The 16,454-nt window shown below is 39.9% G+C and overlaps 1 protein-coding gene across 2 annotated transcripts in view; it reads left to right on the forward strand.

Moving 5' to 3' along the window:
* Nucleotides 1-16,454, forward strand: part of PRPF18 (pre-mRNA processing factor 18) — a 102,089-nt gene that overhangs the window by 28,121 nt on the left and 57,514 nt on the right. The window contains exons 1-2 of one of the 2 annotated variants that reach the window (XM_045060903.1): nucleotides 11,623-11,776; nucleotides 12,919-12,991. The gene's annotated coding sequence lies outside the window, so the exon portion shown is untranslated. Of the gene's footprint in view, nucleotides 1-11,622; nucleotides 11,777-12,918; nucleotides 12,992-16,454 lie in introns of those variants that run through there. The other variant, XM_045060902.1, reaches the window with a different exon arrangement.

The following is a 16,454-nucleotide window of genomic DNA, read 5'->3' on the forward strand; positions in this document are numbered from 1 at the left end:
TTGAAATCAATTAATGTAATCCATCACATCAATAGGCTAAAGAAGAAAAATCATATGCTCATATCAATAGTTTTGGAAAAATAAATTGACAAAATCTGACCCTTATTCATGGTATAAACTCTCAAGAAACTAGGAATAGGGGGGGAATTTCCTTAAGTTGATAAAGAAATGTCTATTTAAAAAAACCTACAGTTAACATCATACTTAATGATGAGAAACAAAGTACTTTCCCACTTGATTGGGAACGTGACTGGAATGTACTGTCTCAACACTCCTATTCAGCGTCATGCTTGAAGTCATATCTAATGAAATAAGACAAGAAAAGGGGGAAAACATAAACAGACTAAGAAGGAAGAAATAAAATAGTCTTTGTTTGCAGATGACATGACCGTCTTTGTAGAAAATCCCAAAGAATCAACAACAACAAAAAGATACCTGCAATTGGTCATAGCAAGGTTGCAGGATGGATGCAAGGTTACCTGAAAAAAGTCAATTGCCTCTTTATGTACCAGCAACAAGCAAGTGGAATTTAAAATTAAAAACTTAATAGCATTTACATTAACACCAACATTGAGATAGAGACCAAAGCAGATCTAAGTTATGGAGAGATATTCCATGCACATGGGTAGGAAGGCTCAATATGTCAAGAGGTCAATTCTTTCTAACTTGATTTATAGATCGAATGCAATCCTAATCCAAGAATAGAGAGCCCAGAAATAGACCCACACAAAAATAGTCAAGTCCTCTTCCATAAAGGAGCAAAAGGCAACTTAATGGAAAAATAATAGTCTTTTCACCAAATGGTGCTGGAACAGCTGGATATCCACAGGCAAAAAAAATGAATCTATACAGCTTTCACAAAAAGTAACTCAAAATAAACATAAGCCTGAATATACAAAACTCCTAGAAGATAAAATAGAAAATCTAAGTGACTTTGGTTTTGGTGATGACTTTTCAGATAAAGCATCAAAAGCATGATCCATGAAAGAAAAAGCTGATAAGTGGGACTTCATTAAAATTTTAAAAACTTCTGCTCTGCAAAGGACACTGTTCAGAGAATGAAATAATCCAGAAATTGAGAGGCAAATCTTTGCAAAGTATATGTCTGATAATGGACTGATATCCACAATATATAAAAAACTCTTAAAAGTCAACGATAAGAAAACAACTCAATTTTTTTAATGAACAAAAGATCTGAACAGTCACGTTACCAAAGAAGATATAGAAATGGCCAATGATTATATGAAGAGGTGTTCAACATCATATATAGAAAAGAACTGCAAATTAAGACAACAACAAGATACTACTATACATCTGTTAGAATGGCCAAAATCCAAAACACTGACAACACCAAATGCTACTGAGTATGTGGAGCAAGGGGAACTCATTCATTGTTGGGGGTAAAACAAAACGATACAGTGAGTTTGGAAGACAATTTAGCAGCTCTTTTTTGCTTTTTGTTTTTGTTTGCTTGTTTGGTTTGTATTTTTTACAAAACCTTACCATATGATTCAGCAAGTCATGTTCCTTGGTATTTTCTCAAATGAGTTGAAAATTTACCATTCACACAAAAATCTGCACGTAAATGTCTATAGCAGCTTTATTCAAAATTGCCAAAACTTGGAGGCAAACAAGATGTCCTTCACTGAGGGAATGGATAAATAGACTGTGGTACGTCCAGACAATGGAATATTAGTCAGCGATGAAAAACTCATGAGCTATCAAGCCATGAAAAGACATGGAGGAAATGTAACTGTATGTTGCCAATCTGAAAGACTGAAAGACTGAAAACTGAAAGAAGCCAGTCTGAAAAAGCTTCCAAGTGAGTGATTCCAAACATGCAACAGTCTTGGAAAGGCAAAACTATGGAGAGAACAATACCAGTTGTTTCCAGGGACCAGAAGGTGGGAGGGAGGGAGGAAGAGGTGGAACACAAGGGATTCTTAGGACAGTGAAACTATGATACTGTAACGGTGGATACATGCCATCATACATTTGTCAAAACCCACAGAATATACAACACAAAGTGTGAGCCCGACTGTACATTTGGACTTCAGATAATCATAATGTATCAATATTGGCTCATCAGTTGTGGCAAATGCACTCTACCAATGCAGGATGTTAATAACGGGGGGAAACCGGGTGGGGAAGAGAAGGTATCTAGGAATTGTGTGCTTTCCGCTCATTTTTCTGTAAACCTAAAACTGCTCCAAGAATGTCTCATATATATATATATATATATATATAGAGAGAGAGAGAGAGAGAGAGAGAGTTTTGTTTTTTTTTAAGTAAATTACACTCAACATGGAGTCTTGACTGCAGATCAAAAAAAAGAATGTCATATATTTATAAGTATATATATAAATATAATAAACAATATAATATATACATATAAATAAATATACTAAATATAAATATATACATATAAGTAAATATAAATATAACAAGTACATAAATATAAATATATATCGCATGTATATATATATATATTATATACTTTTATATATATGTCATAAAATATTGTCCAAATATAGTTTTATGTATATGCCATGTATATTTATATATATAGAATATAGTTTTGTTTTGTCCGTTTAAGGAAACTACACCCAACATGGAGTCCTGACTGCCAGGTCAAGAGTCACATGCTCTACTTCATGAACCAGCCAGGCGCCCCAGCCAAGTCCATGAGGAAAGAGCTGTAGTGACAGGAGGGGTGTCTACACATGTGTGTGGATTCACGGGAGTTCATTTCATCACGCCCTTAAGTTCTATACGTTCAACGGCAAGTAAATTTTACCTCGGTAAAAAAAATCAACTCTATATTATTACCTGTTCTTAATTTGGCTGATACAACACTGAAGAGTTTAAAGGAAGCAGGACTCAGCTGTACCTAAGTGTTGTTGACCTTGGAAAGATGCTGCCGTGTCACGAAGAGGTGGAGAATGGCTCTCTCAAATGCGTTTCCTTGCGCAGCTAGCCTTTCAGATTAGCTAATATGTAGAGGGAACAATCCTAGCTCCATATTTCATTCTTCCATGGCTTTTTTTTTTTTTTTGATGCCTGATTATATCTTTTCTTTCAGATTTAGTCAGAGGGGAAATGCCACCTGAGGTCTGAGCGCACATGTGACAGAAATCCTGGGAGAGAAGCACTGTCGTGAACTTGTTCTTGAAGGAAGTGAGGGGTCTGCATAGGCTGAGAAATTGGGATTCGTGGCAGCAGGAGTGGCCATGATCTAGGGATGAGTGCTAGTGAGCAAGAAAGAGGCAGAGCTGACCGGACTCCGCAAGAGGAGGGTTGTATTTAGGATCCATGAGAAATAAGTACTTAAACATAAGAATGAGAAATTGGGGGCTGGTCACATAGTCTTGGAATAATTGGAAGGAGATGCATTTATCTTTCTCCCATACTCAGGAGTTGAGTGGTCTGGATTTGTTTCAGGGGCTGTAACAATTCATTTTAGATCGGCCGGGCCATGGCACCCAGTCGTTTGGTCCAGCACCAGTTTAGAGGTGGTTTGTTCCGTGAGACTAGCATTTAAGTCAGCAGAGTTTTGAGTAAAGCAGGTACCCTCTGTAATGTTTGGGCCTCATCCAATCAGATGAGGGCCTTCAGAGAGACTGGCTGAGGTTCCCCAAATTCTACCTCCAGGCTGCCTTTGCATCGACTGCAGCATCAGCTCTTCCCGGGGTCCAGCCTGTTGGCCTGCCTGCAGCTTTTGGACTTGCCAGCCTCCATGAGCCATTTCCTGAAAATAAATCTCTCTGTGTATTTATTTAGGCTGCTGTTCTGCTTCTTTGGAGAACCGCTCTGGCCAATACAATGGCTAATAGTCCAGTGCCAGCTCTGAATTCCTCTTGCCTCCTTCTTGCCCTCAACCCAAATCGGCTTCCAGCTAATTCTTAATGTGTGGAAAAATAGGCAATTTATGTTAAGGTGTTGTTGACGTGAAGTGGATAGGGCATTGTAGTGCCTCTCAAACAACGATAATGCCTTCAGGCCAAAAGAGAGGAGTGCTAAAAGGTTAGCGGATTGTACCATACATATGCATCGGTTATCTGTACACAGGTATGTGTTTTTACTAATTTGGGTTTTGGTTGGAGTCGCTTTCTGGAGGTCAGTCTCTGCCAGCTGTGGATGGTCGGCGCTTGCAACGGCAGGCTAAGTCTTCACAGTCTGGTAATAGATTTTCTCAGTCCACGGGTGGTACGTTAAGAACCCAGGTACCCTAGTTCCAGACGCAGTCTGCTGCTGTCAACCAGACATCTAATGCGGTGATTCCCCCCCCCCCCCAAACCTGATTGCCCACAAGCCTGCCTGCTTCTTGCAGACACAGCCTTCCCTACCGTCCCTTACAAGGGCCCGGTTTATACAACTGGGATTCTCCCCTGGTTCCTTGTTTGCACTCTGGTAATCTGGTACTTCTGGAACCATGCCACAAACCAAGACCTATTTGGCTGGGCTCTGATCCCCTGCCCAATGTATGCTGGTTCCTATGCCCCAGGGTGTCTGACGCTGCTCACTCCACTAAGTCTTGTTCAACCTGGATAAACTTCTCTTGAACTTTGATTTCTGGTTCCACTTGACTGTGTGTGTTACCACCCCTCGGTGACCATCAGTGCTGTGTCCTTACTGAGTAAGATCTTCTGAGTGGGTCCAACTTTAACTGGACCTGAGTTTTCCTCGCTGCAGTGGACACTGACATGCGTTTAGGGACCCAGTATTGTTCCTGTGTTGATACATCGTGAATCTAGTCCCGTCGTCTCCAGTTAATTTCCTGGTTTCTTCTGGTTAGCCTTTGGGGGCCCAACACGCTTCACATTTTGGTCTGTAAGGGGTTATAATACAGTATTCCAATCACACCACATGGAAGACAGGCAAATACAGATTCTTAAATAAGAAAGTGATATGATGAAAATGGTATTTTAGGGAATTTAATCTCTTAGCGTTACTCAGGATAGATTGGAAGAAGGGGAGACTGGCTAACATGTTAACCTATTAATTGAGGAATGTGATGCTTAAGTGGCATAGAGTGGTAGTGAATATAAGAAGAAGTAAAGAATCTAAACACTCTCTGCCAATAAAATTTTATTTGCATAAAGATGTTCACTGCAGAATAATTTATAATAGCAAAAACTTGCAATGGCCTAAATATCCAACAGCAGGAAATGATTTGGGCAAATTTTGTTATAGACTGCTTCATGAAATGTTACAAAGCTAACTAAATAGTTAAGAAGGTTATTAATCAAAATGGAAAAGTGCATATGATGAAATATTAAAGAAAAAAGGCAGGATCCTGGAAATGCAGGGTAGAGCCACTGTGGAAAACAATATGGAGGTTCCTCAAAAAATGAAAAATAGAATTACCAGGGCACCTGGGTGGCTCAGTTGGTTGAGCATCTGACTTTGGCGTAGGTCATGATCTCATGGTTCATGAGTTTGAGCCCTCCATCAGGCTCACTGCTGTCAGCACAGAGCCCACTTTAGACTCTCTCTCCCCTTCTCTCTCTGCCCCTCCCCTGCTCATGCTCTCTCTCTCTCAAAAACAAATAAAATATAAAAAAAGAAAAAAAGAAAATTACCATGTGATCCAGCAATTCCACTACTAGGTACTTCCCCTAAGAATCACAAAACACTAATTTGAAAAGGTATTTGTACCTCTATGTTTATTGCATTATTTACAATAGCCAAATTATAGAAGCAGCCCACGCGTCCATCAATAGGTGAATGGATAAAGAAGATGTGGTACGTATACACAATAAATACTACTCAGCTATAAAAAAGAATGAGATCTTGCCATTTGCAGCAGCATGGATGGAGCTAGAAGGTATGATGCTAAGTGAAAGAAGTCAGTCCGAGAAAGACAAACACCATATGATTCCACTCACGTGGAATCTAAGAAACAAAACAAATGAACAACAAAAAAGAGACAAACCAGAGAATGTAGTAGAACAAACTGAGGGTTTCCAGAGGGGAGGTGGGTGGAGGGATGGATGAAAAAAGTGAAGGGGGTTAAGAGCTCCCTTTACGAGGACTGAGTAATGTATAGAATTGTTGAATCAGTCTATCGTACACCTGAAACTAATATAACGTTGTATGTTAATTATGCAGGGTATAAAATATGCACACAATTATTAAAAAATCTGAATATGCATATAAAATATGTGTAAAAGTTGTATGAAATGGTAACAATGATTGTGGCAGAGGTGGATTTATGTATGCTTTCATTTTCTCTGTTTTCCAAATTTCTATAACATGGTTATATTAATTTTAAAGATTCTGGGATTCCAGCTTCCTACTGAGACTAATTCTTTCTCTGATTTAAATGATTATTTTGACACATTTATTGGCGTTCTCATGTCTCCTACGTCCTGGAATGAGCCTTGAGTGAGGATAAAGCCAGCCACTTTGAAAAAGTCATCGTTTCGTTACCAAAAGCAGGTTTGGCCATTGATGAAAAATAAAAACAAAGAAGCAACAACAACAAAAACATCTTTTTCCAGGCACTTCAAGAAATACCTGTTTACTGGAAATAATTGGATTTATATTGATTTCTAGCATAGCTGGGCTTTCTACCTTGAGGCGGTGCTAACTTAGTTGGTAAGATCATGCACTTTGAAGTAAGGCAGAAATGGGTTCAAATTCTAGGTCCTCTGCTCATAGCTGTGGGACTGTGGGCAAGTTACATAATCGTGCCATGTCTTCGTTTGCTCAGAGGGTGATGTTACTGACCTTTGGAGATGGGAGGGTTGTTGAAGCAAGGCCAAGTTGAGCCATCACTCAACTTTACCAAGTTGCTGCTGAGGGAGAAGGGCCTTGGCCCCTGAATGGATCCTGTAACCCCCACATCCTCCATTCAGGGGAGGTCAGGGCAGGACTGTGCTCAAAAGTCTTATGTCTTTTGACTCAATGGGCTCTAAAATACCATCTGCATTAATGACTCTCCTGGGACTGTTTGGAAATCACCATGCTCTAGTACCCAGATATTCTTAGGCAGCTACAGAATTTATTGAGGATAATAATTTCCAGAGGAGGCTGTGGAGGTGGCACTCTTTGTACACCTTAATGGTGGCAAAGATGAACAGATAAGTGAGTAGTCCACAAATAACCTCTGAATTTATATATAATAGCTCTCTGAACACATCTCCCCTGAATGCCCCCTTTGGTGGTATTTATTGCTTTACCACCACCTCTTCCGGCTATTATCCTGAACCTCTGTGAGCCCAGCTACTGGTCAAATCTATGTCGTAGCTCAGGCTGCTCAGCCTACAGGACACCCTCTAGCATCACAAGGGACATTATAATAAAGGCCATAGTCAATAACTACCAAATAGCAAGGTGAATGATTCAGATGGGAGATGTCCTGCCTGTCCTTCTACTGCCCTCCTCATCTGTCCTTGTCATAGAGTCTGGACCCTTCTGTAATGACAAAGTTCATAACTCTGGTTGCCTCCCATATTCAGTTCCCCTATTTATACATTTCTACCTCCAATTTTAGCACCTGTTCTCTATTCCATACTCTGAAAGATTCATCCCAGCAATCGTACATGGGCCCCCAAAGAAGTGATTAGTGAGGATGATGTAGAACAGTTCAAGAACTATTCCAAGAGTAGTTTCAACTTTGGCCCAGTAGGAAGGGCTCAGATTGAAGGATGCTCAAAGGATATTCCTACACACCCCAGAGAGCAACTCCGTTTCCATCAAGAATACCCAGATGGGCAACTCTGGGCCTATCCTGTTTGATAGGAGGGACCTTTTGGAAGAGATTAACCTGACTTTGTGTCCTTAAACTGGCCAGGCACCCCTAACGCATGAGTCCAATTCTCAATGTAAATGAATTCCTACTCTGACGCATTGTGCACAGCTTAGAATGCCAAATATTATTTCATGATTGCAGTCTGCTTGAGGAAAATATTTCTAATGCCTTTGGCTCTTGATCCCTTGCCCTACCTCCTGTTTATAGGCATATACTTGTCCCTCTGATCTCATGCTTGGCTTATGGGCATGAACTTCTTGTTTCTCTTTACAACAACTTTCACTTACCCTTAGGATTACCTCTGCTTCTACCTCTCTGAGTCAACACTTTTGCCTGGCTCAGTCCTCCCCCCATAACACCTGACATTACCGTCTCATGGCAGGTATTTTCACCCTAGCCCTGTTAATAGGAACCGCACATAAGAAATTAACATATCAGTCTACCGCCCTACTGTAAGGACTGTAGTTTTATAGCCATTTTCACCCCGTTTACCCTGCAAAGCCCCAATCTAGTAACCCTCAGGGGCAAGGTTTATAGAGAGCAGAGTCAGAAACCAGTCAAGTGTGAACACTTTAAGACAGAGTACAGCAAAAAGAAGTGTGAAGAGCAACTAGGAAGCTGTAAATAATATATTCATCTGACTGTCTTGCTCATGGACTCTGATCTCTGCACTTTGTTACCTATGTTACTTCTCTATCTGTCCCTGACTCTAACCTGTTTCCTCTTGGCTGGATCCATGAATTTGCTGGATCCATGAATAAGCTCTTGGCTTACCTCTTCTACTTAACATTCCACCTGTCCTCCACCCCGCCTGCCCAGTATGGAATGATTAGGTTCTCCTCCGCCAGCTGCTATATTTTTCATTGTTTTGGGGTCTAGTGTTAATTGAGCACCTCACCAGAACTGACCAGAAGCAATGCTCCTGAGCACCCCAAATCCATCCCATGGACAACAGATACCTTTGAATAGGGTTAATACCCCCAGAGGGAATTTAGAAGACAGGTGGTTAAGTGATAGGGAGAGGGGATGAGGAAGTGGGAAAGGGTAAAAATGCCAGGGAAGAGCTATGGAGGGAGAGGAAGAATAGTAGGGCTGTTCAAGTAACATTTGGGGGATAAAACATTTGAAAGAATGAAGACAAATGGGGGTGCCTGGGTGGCTCAGTTGCTTAAGCGTCCAACTCTTGATTTCAGTTCAGGTCATGATCTCACCGTTTGTGGGATCGAGCCCTGTGTTAGCCTCTGTGCTGACAGCATGGAGCCTGCTTGGGGTTCTCTCTCTCTCTCTCTCTCTCTCTCTCTCTCTCTGCCCCTGTCCGCTTGTGTTCTCTCTCAAAATAAATACATAAACTGGAATTCCATGAGAACAAAAGTAAAGTATGTAGAGGTGAGAGCCGAATACAGGAAAAGAAAATAGGTGTGATAGAGAGGAGGTACATGGCAGGAGTGAGGGCTGCGATGGTGAGATACAGGGCCGTTCCAAGGTGAAATGATAAGAGTGGGCAACTAAAACACCTAGCAGAGGACTCCCATTAAAGGGCACTGTCATAGTTCTTCTCTTCAAGAAAGGGATATTCTAAAGTTAGTTTTTTTAGTAATCTCCATACCCAATGTGGGGCTCGAACTCATGACCCCAAGATCAAGAGCCACATGCTCTTCCAACAGAACCAGGCAGGCACCCCAAGAAAGGGATATTCTAAAAGATGGTTTAAATAAGTACAAAAATAACTACAACAAGGCGGACTATTAGCCACCAGAAAAGTACAAATAAAGGGTATGGGGATCCAGAAAAAAGGATGCCATGACAGTCAACACTTAATGCTATGCCTTGTATGGAGTACGTACTCAACAGAACCGTTTCAGGAGAAAAGCTGACATTGGAAAGGATACACATGTGCTTTTCAAATTGCATAGCTGATATTTAATTCTTTACTGTGATTCTCAACATTGGATACACGTAAGAATCCCTTGGGAAACTCTTAGAATGACCAATGTCTGGACCCCACGTTCAGAGATTCTGATGTAATGGGTCTGGGGTCAAGCCTGGGCATTAGTGTTTTTCTGCAGCTTCCAGATGATTCTAATGAGCAGCCAGGATTGAGAAACCTTTAGTATTTGCGTATGTATTTTTCTTTTGAAAGGTTGAGAGGCATAGCATCCAAGGGGAGAAACACAAATTTGGGAAATAGGAAGTACAGATTCTAGATTTAGCATGAGTGCCCATTTATACATCTTGGACAATGTCATCAATACAGTAACAACTCGTATATAAACTCAGGGTAATACGTCGTTTCTGTCCCTTGTTTCTCTCAGGAATTTGGAAAATTAAACATGGGGACTTTTTAGTAGGAAGTTACTAAGTAAATACATTTAATCACTACATTTTATCCAGGGAGATGGGCTAAATGGGTGAGAGGCATTAAGGAGGTGAGCATTGGGTGTTATATGTAAGTAATGAATCACTAAATGATTTCTATTCCTGAAATCAGTGTTATACTATATGTTAACTAGGATTTAAATTTGAATAAATAAATAGAAATTAAAAATGAGATATAATTGACAACATCAGTTTCAGGAGTATGTTACTTTGGATAACAAAAACCTATTATGATTAAGAGTCTATTCATCATAATAAATTTATGCATTTTGACATCCATCATCTCATTTGTTTCTCTCCAAATCTTTGCCAGTGAAGTATTATTTTTATTTTGCAACTGACTGACCTACAGGCACACCTCCTTATGTGACAAAGCCATTTTCGATTTTTCTTTCTTCAGTCTTAAGTATCTTTTTAAGTCATTGTTGACACTGTATATTTTATGATGAGTCAGTAGTATTGGTTTTAATGTAAAGAGTAAAAACCTCTGGCCCTGTGTTCGATCAATTGCCTAACTGGCAGGAGGACGAAACAGAAATAAATATATTGAGGAAGATCAGTAAGAATCAGGAGGAATTGGCATTTGCTACTGGCCATCGCTAAACGAATTAATAAGACATAACGAACAGTAGCGAACAAGACACTATTCAGATTTTAGCATCATAACTGCTAAACAAATGTTGAAAGAATGAATAAGCGAATAGATGCATTTTCAGATAGTTACGGAGGGGTGCCTCAATCAGTTAAGTATCTGACTCTTGATTTCAGCTCAGGTCATGATTTCACAGTTTGTGAGTTCAAGCCCCACATCGGGCACTGCGTTGGCAGTGAGGAGCCTGTTTGGGATTCTCTCTCTCCTTCTCTTTCTGCCCCTACCTTGCTCTCTCTCTCTCTTCCAAAAAAAATAAAATATTTACGAAAATGACCATAATGGTAACGTAAAAGCATCGAGTACTTACATATGCCTGGCCCTGTTTTTAGCCTTTAATTCTTTTGAACCAACGTACCAATTCTTTCAGGTAGGTATTACTATTATTCCCCATTTTCCAGATGAAGAAATTGAAGTCCAGAAGGATTAAGTAATTAAAGTACTGAGCCTCTGTTCCCTAGTCCACTAGCAGCACAGTAACAAGGTCCTTAGTTACTGAATTTCACAGTGCACTTAGCTGACCCCGCTCTTCCTTGAGTAAGCCAGGCCCAAGTCCATTAGATCTGTCTTTTCTGTTTGTGATGCCACCTGCTGGAGAGGCGACCTGCTCTTGTTACTTTGCCCGACCACTATCTCTTCCAGCCACTTCTAGCAGTGACTTCCTGTTCCGAAGTCTGTTGGCACCGTTTGCCAGGGTATCCCCCTTGGCCTTAACCGGGGACAGAAATAGGCGGCGACAGGGCCGATGATTCCATACGTGACATGGAGACTCCGGCCCAGGACGTGGCTTCCGGTCTTGATTCTGCCGTGGCTCCCATCTCTGCTATCTTACCCTTGTCAGCCACAGCAGAACCCTGTGCGTCCGCTGCCCAGCCATTCTGCAGTTTATGGACTCTGTGGAAGCCATCAATTCTGAGGTTCACCATTGCAAGAAATTTACCGCCAAGAAAAAGAAACACACCCAATTTTAATGGCATGGTGTCAGCAACTGAAAGGTGATGCGTCCCTGTTTCAGAGAAGTTAAAATGTGTATAGATATTAAAAAAAGAGCATCTTAAAATTGACGAAATACAGCATATAAATGTGTCTTGATAGATTTTTCTAACACTTGGGGGCTGTTTGTAGCCAGCTTTTCTCATGACCACTGCCATTGCCAACTCGCAGTGTTTGTCCCTCCTTTTGGGTGCTGTGGACTGTAGCAGCTATTGTCACAAAGAGGGCCTTCCTCCAAATACTGGTGAAGTGTGTATACTTTTGGGTGTGGTGATTCAGACAAGAGAAAAGAATGGTAGTGCATGTTAAGTGCGGTCGGAGTGTGGAATATATCAGATGATAGGGAGTTTAGGGAGGTTCTAGAAGTGTCTCTTCTACCTTTTCATGATATGTAATATTTCCATCCTCCCCCCCGCCCCCCCCTCCAGAAATTTCTTCCTGCCCCTTTGTATTCAATTGTCAGCCCAAACCCCAGCTCCTGGCAATCACTGATCTGCTTTCTATCACTATTGTTTTAACTGTTTAAGAATTCATGTGCATGGGCACCTGGGTGGCTCAGTCTGTTAAGCGTCCAACTTCGGCTCAGGTCATGATCTCACAGTTGGTGACTTTGAGCCCCGCATCCAGTTCTGTGTTGACAGCTCAGAGCCTGGAGTCAGAGCCTGGAGCCTGCTTCCGATTCTGTGTCTCCCTCTCTCTCTGCCCCTCCCACACTCATGCTCTGTCTCTCTCCCTCTCAAAAATAAGTAAACATTAAAAATTTTTTTTAAAAATTCACGTGGATGGAATCATGCAGTATTATGGTATTTTGTGTCCAGGATATTTCACCTAGCACAATGTTTTATAACTTTTGCATGTTGTTGCTTGTCTTAGCTATTTGTTCCTTTTTTATTGCAGAATAGTACTCCTTTGAATGGATTGTACCACAATTTATTTATCCGTTTATTAGTTGGTATACATTTGGGTTCTTTCTCCAACCGAATGGGGAACCATTCAGTCTTTCACCATTTAATATGATATTAGCTGTGGTTTTTTTTGTAAATGCTCTTTTTCCAAGTTTGCCGTCTTTTGGTTTTGGGTGTTGGATTTTGTCAAATGCTTTTTTTCTCTTTGTCAATTAAGTCACATGCTTTTTCTTCTTTAGCTGATTGGTATGGTGGATTACATTGCTTGATTCCTGGATGTTGAAACACAGCCTGGCATAGCACTTCATTAAGGTACGTGATTCTGTTTACGCATTGTTGAGTTCCATTTACCAACATTTTGTTAAGGAATTTTGTGTCTCAAGTTTATGAGAGATACTGGTTTATTATTTTCTTTTTCTGTACTGTCTTTGGTTTTGGTATCAGGGGAATGCCGGCCTCATAAAATGAGGTGGGAAGCATTCCTTCCTTTTCCATTTCTGGCAGAAACTGTCCCAAATTTGTGATAATGCTTCTTTAAATATTTGGTAACTTCTCCAGTGAATCTATCAAGGCCTGCAGATTTCTGCATTTTTATGTCTTGTGTTTTAATTTTCATTCAGTTTGAAATAATTAAAAAAATTTTTTTTTATGTTTTCATTTTATTTTTGAGAGAGAGACAGAGAGTGAGTGGGGAGGGGCAGAGAGAGAGGGAGACGTAGAATCTGAAGTGGGTTCCAGGTTCTGAGCTGTCGGCGCAGAGCCTGATGCGGGGCTCGAGCTCACAGACTGTGAGATTGTGACCTGAGGCGAAGACGGATGCTTAACCAACTGAGCCTCCCCAGCGCCCCTGAAATACTTTCTGATTTCCCTTGTGATTTCTTCTCTGACTCTATGAGTTATTTATAAGTGTGTTTAATTTCCGGTATTTGGGGATTTTGCTAGTTATTTTTCTGTTACTGATTTCTACTTTAGTTTGTTATCAGAAAATATACATTGTATGGTTTTAATTGTTTTGAATTTATTGAGACATGTTTAATGTCCCAGAATATGATCTGTCTTAGTGCATATTCCAAATGGACTTTAAAAGAGCACGTGTATAGGGATATCTATCTGGCTCTCTTGGTAGAGCGTGTGACTCTTGATCTCAGGGCCATGAGTTCAAGCCCCATGTTGGGTGTAGAGCTCACGTGAAAAATTAAGTCAAAGAGCATGTATGCATTCTCAAGTTCAGGCTACAGCATTCTCTAAATTTTGATTGGCTCATGTTAGTTGGGTAATGTTCAAGCCTCTTGTATTCGTACTGATTTTCTGTCCACTTATTCTATCAATTACTGATAGTAATATAGGGAAATCTCTACCTACAATTGTTGACTTGTTTACTTTTCGATTCTAACAGTTTTTGCTTATGTATTTTGACGCTATGTTATTAGATACATGTACATTTAGGATTGTATGTCATCTCGATACTTCAACATCTTTATCATTATAAAATATCCCTCTTTCTCCTTAATAATATTCCCTATTCCAAAGTTTACTTTGTCTGATGTTAATATAGCCATTCCCAATTTCTTTTTATTAGTGGTGGCATGCATGTATCCTTTCACTTTAACTTATTTGTGTTTTTATACTTAAACTAGGATTCTTGTGGACATCATATAATTGGGCCTTGGGTTTTTTTTTAAGTCCAACTGATAATCTCTACTTTTCAAGTATGCTGTTTAGGCAATTTATATTTAATGCAATTATTGATGTAAATAGTCTGTTGCCTTCCTTTTACTTATTTATTTTCTTTTCAGATTTTCATTTATATTCTAGGTAGATAACATACAATGCAACATTGGTTTCTGGAGTAGAATTCAGTGATTCATCACTTACATACAGTACCCAGTGCTCATGATAACAAGTGTCCTCCTAATACCCATCACCCACCTAGACCACTCCCCACCTCCCTCCCTCCAGCAACCCTCCGTTTGTTCTCTACCTTTAAGAGTCGCTTGTGGTTTGTTTCCCTCTTTCTTTTTTCTTTTTCTTCCCCCCCCATATGTTCATCTGTTTTGTTTCTTAAATTCCGCGTATGAGTGAAATCGTATGGTATTTGTCTTTCTCTGACTGACTTGTTTTGTTTAGCATAGTACACTCTAGCTCCATCCATGTCATTGCAAATGGCAAGCATTCATTCTTTTTGGTGGCTGAGTAATATTCCATTGTATATATATATACCACATCTTCTTTATCCATTCATCAGTCAATGGACATTTGGGCTCGTTCCATAGTTTGGCCATTGTTGATAATGCTACTGTAAAGATTGGGGTGCAGGTACCTCTTTGAATCAGCATTTTTGTATCCGTTGGGTAAGTACCTAGTAGTGCAATTGCTGGATCGTAGGGTAGCTCTATTTTTAACTTTCTGACAAACTTCCATACTGTTCTCCAGAGTGGCTGCACCAGTTTGCATTCCCACCAACAGAGCAAGAAGGTTCCCCTTTCTCTGCATCCTCGCCAACACTTGCTGTTTATTGTGTTGTTCATTTTAGCCATTCTGACAGGTGGGAGGTGGTATCTCAACATGGTTTTGATTTATATTTTCCTGATGATGAGTTGAGCATCTTTTCATGTGTCTGTTAGCCTTCGGGATGTCTGCTTTGGAAAAATGTCTATTCATGTCTTCTGCCCATTTCTTAACTGGATAATTTATTTTTGGGGTGTTGAGTTTGATGAGTTCTTTATAGATTTTGGATACTAATCCTTTGTCAGTTATGTCATTTGCAAATATCTTCTCCCATTCCGTCAGTTGCCTTTTAGGTTTGTTGATTGTTTCCTTCACTGTGCAGAAGCTTTTTTTTTATCTTGATGAGGTCCCCGTAGTTCATTTTTGCTTTTGTTCCTCTGTTGCCTTTTTTGTTAGAGATGTTAAAAAATTAGGAAACATCTTTTATATTTTATCCACATGTTCAGCATTTCTGTACTATTCTTAGTTCTTTTGCTTTATTTTTCTTTCATTTGAAGAACTTCAGCATTTCTTGTAGTGCAGGCTTGCTGATAAATCTTTTCAACATTTTTTTTTTGTCGAAAAATAATCTTTAGTTCATTTCCATTTTTAATAGATACTGTTGCTGAGTGTAGAATTCTAGGCTGGCAGTTTTTTCCTTCAATACTTTAAAAATGTTGTTCCTTTGTCTTCTAGCTTGTGTGATTTCTAACGGGAACTCTGCAGTCATTCTTTTCTTTGCTCTTTATGTAATGACTTCTGGGAGGGCAGCTTTAAAATATTCCTTTATCACTGTGTCTCACTTGATTATGTTGGGCTTTGGTGTGGTTTTCTCCTGGGTTCATGAGCTTCTTGGATCTGTGTGATTTCTAGTCTTCGTCAAATTTAGAAACATTCTGCCCATTGTTTCTTGAAATATCCCCCCCCCCCCGCCACCTATGACTTCCTGAGGCCCCAATTACAGATACGCTAGACTGCTTGATATTGTTCTACTGGTCACTCATGCTGTGTATACTTTTTTGTTAATTTAAGATATTGTGTTTTTCATCTCTAGAAGTTCCATTTGGGTCTTGTTTTCTTCCATTTCTCTTTTTATTATGTTTATGTTTTCCTCTGGATTCTTGAGTATCTAGAAGATATTTATAACTGCTGGTTTGGAAGCTCTCCCATTTCATCATCTCTGTCATTTCTAGGTGATCTTATATTGATTGGTTTTTCTCCTGGATATGGATTATGTTTTCTGCATGTCTGGCAATTGTGTTTGGATCTCAGGACGCTGGATTTTTAT

Source organism: Felis catus, chromosome B4 (genome assembly GCF_018350175.1).
Source record: "Felis catus isolate Fca126 chromosome B4, F.catus_Fca126_mat1.0, whole genome shotgun sequence".
NCBI lineage: Eukaryota > Metazoa > Chordata > Mammalia > Carnivora > Felidae > Felis > Felis catus.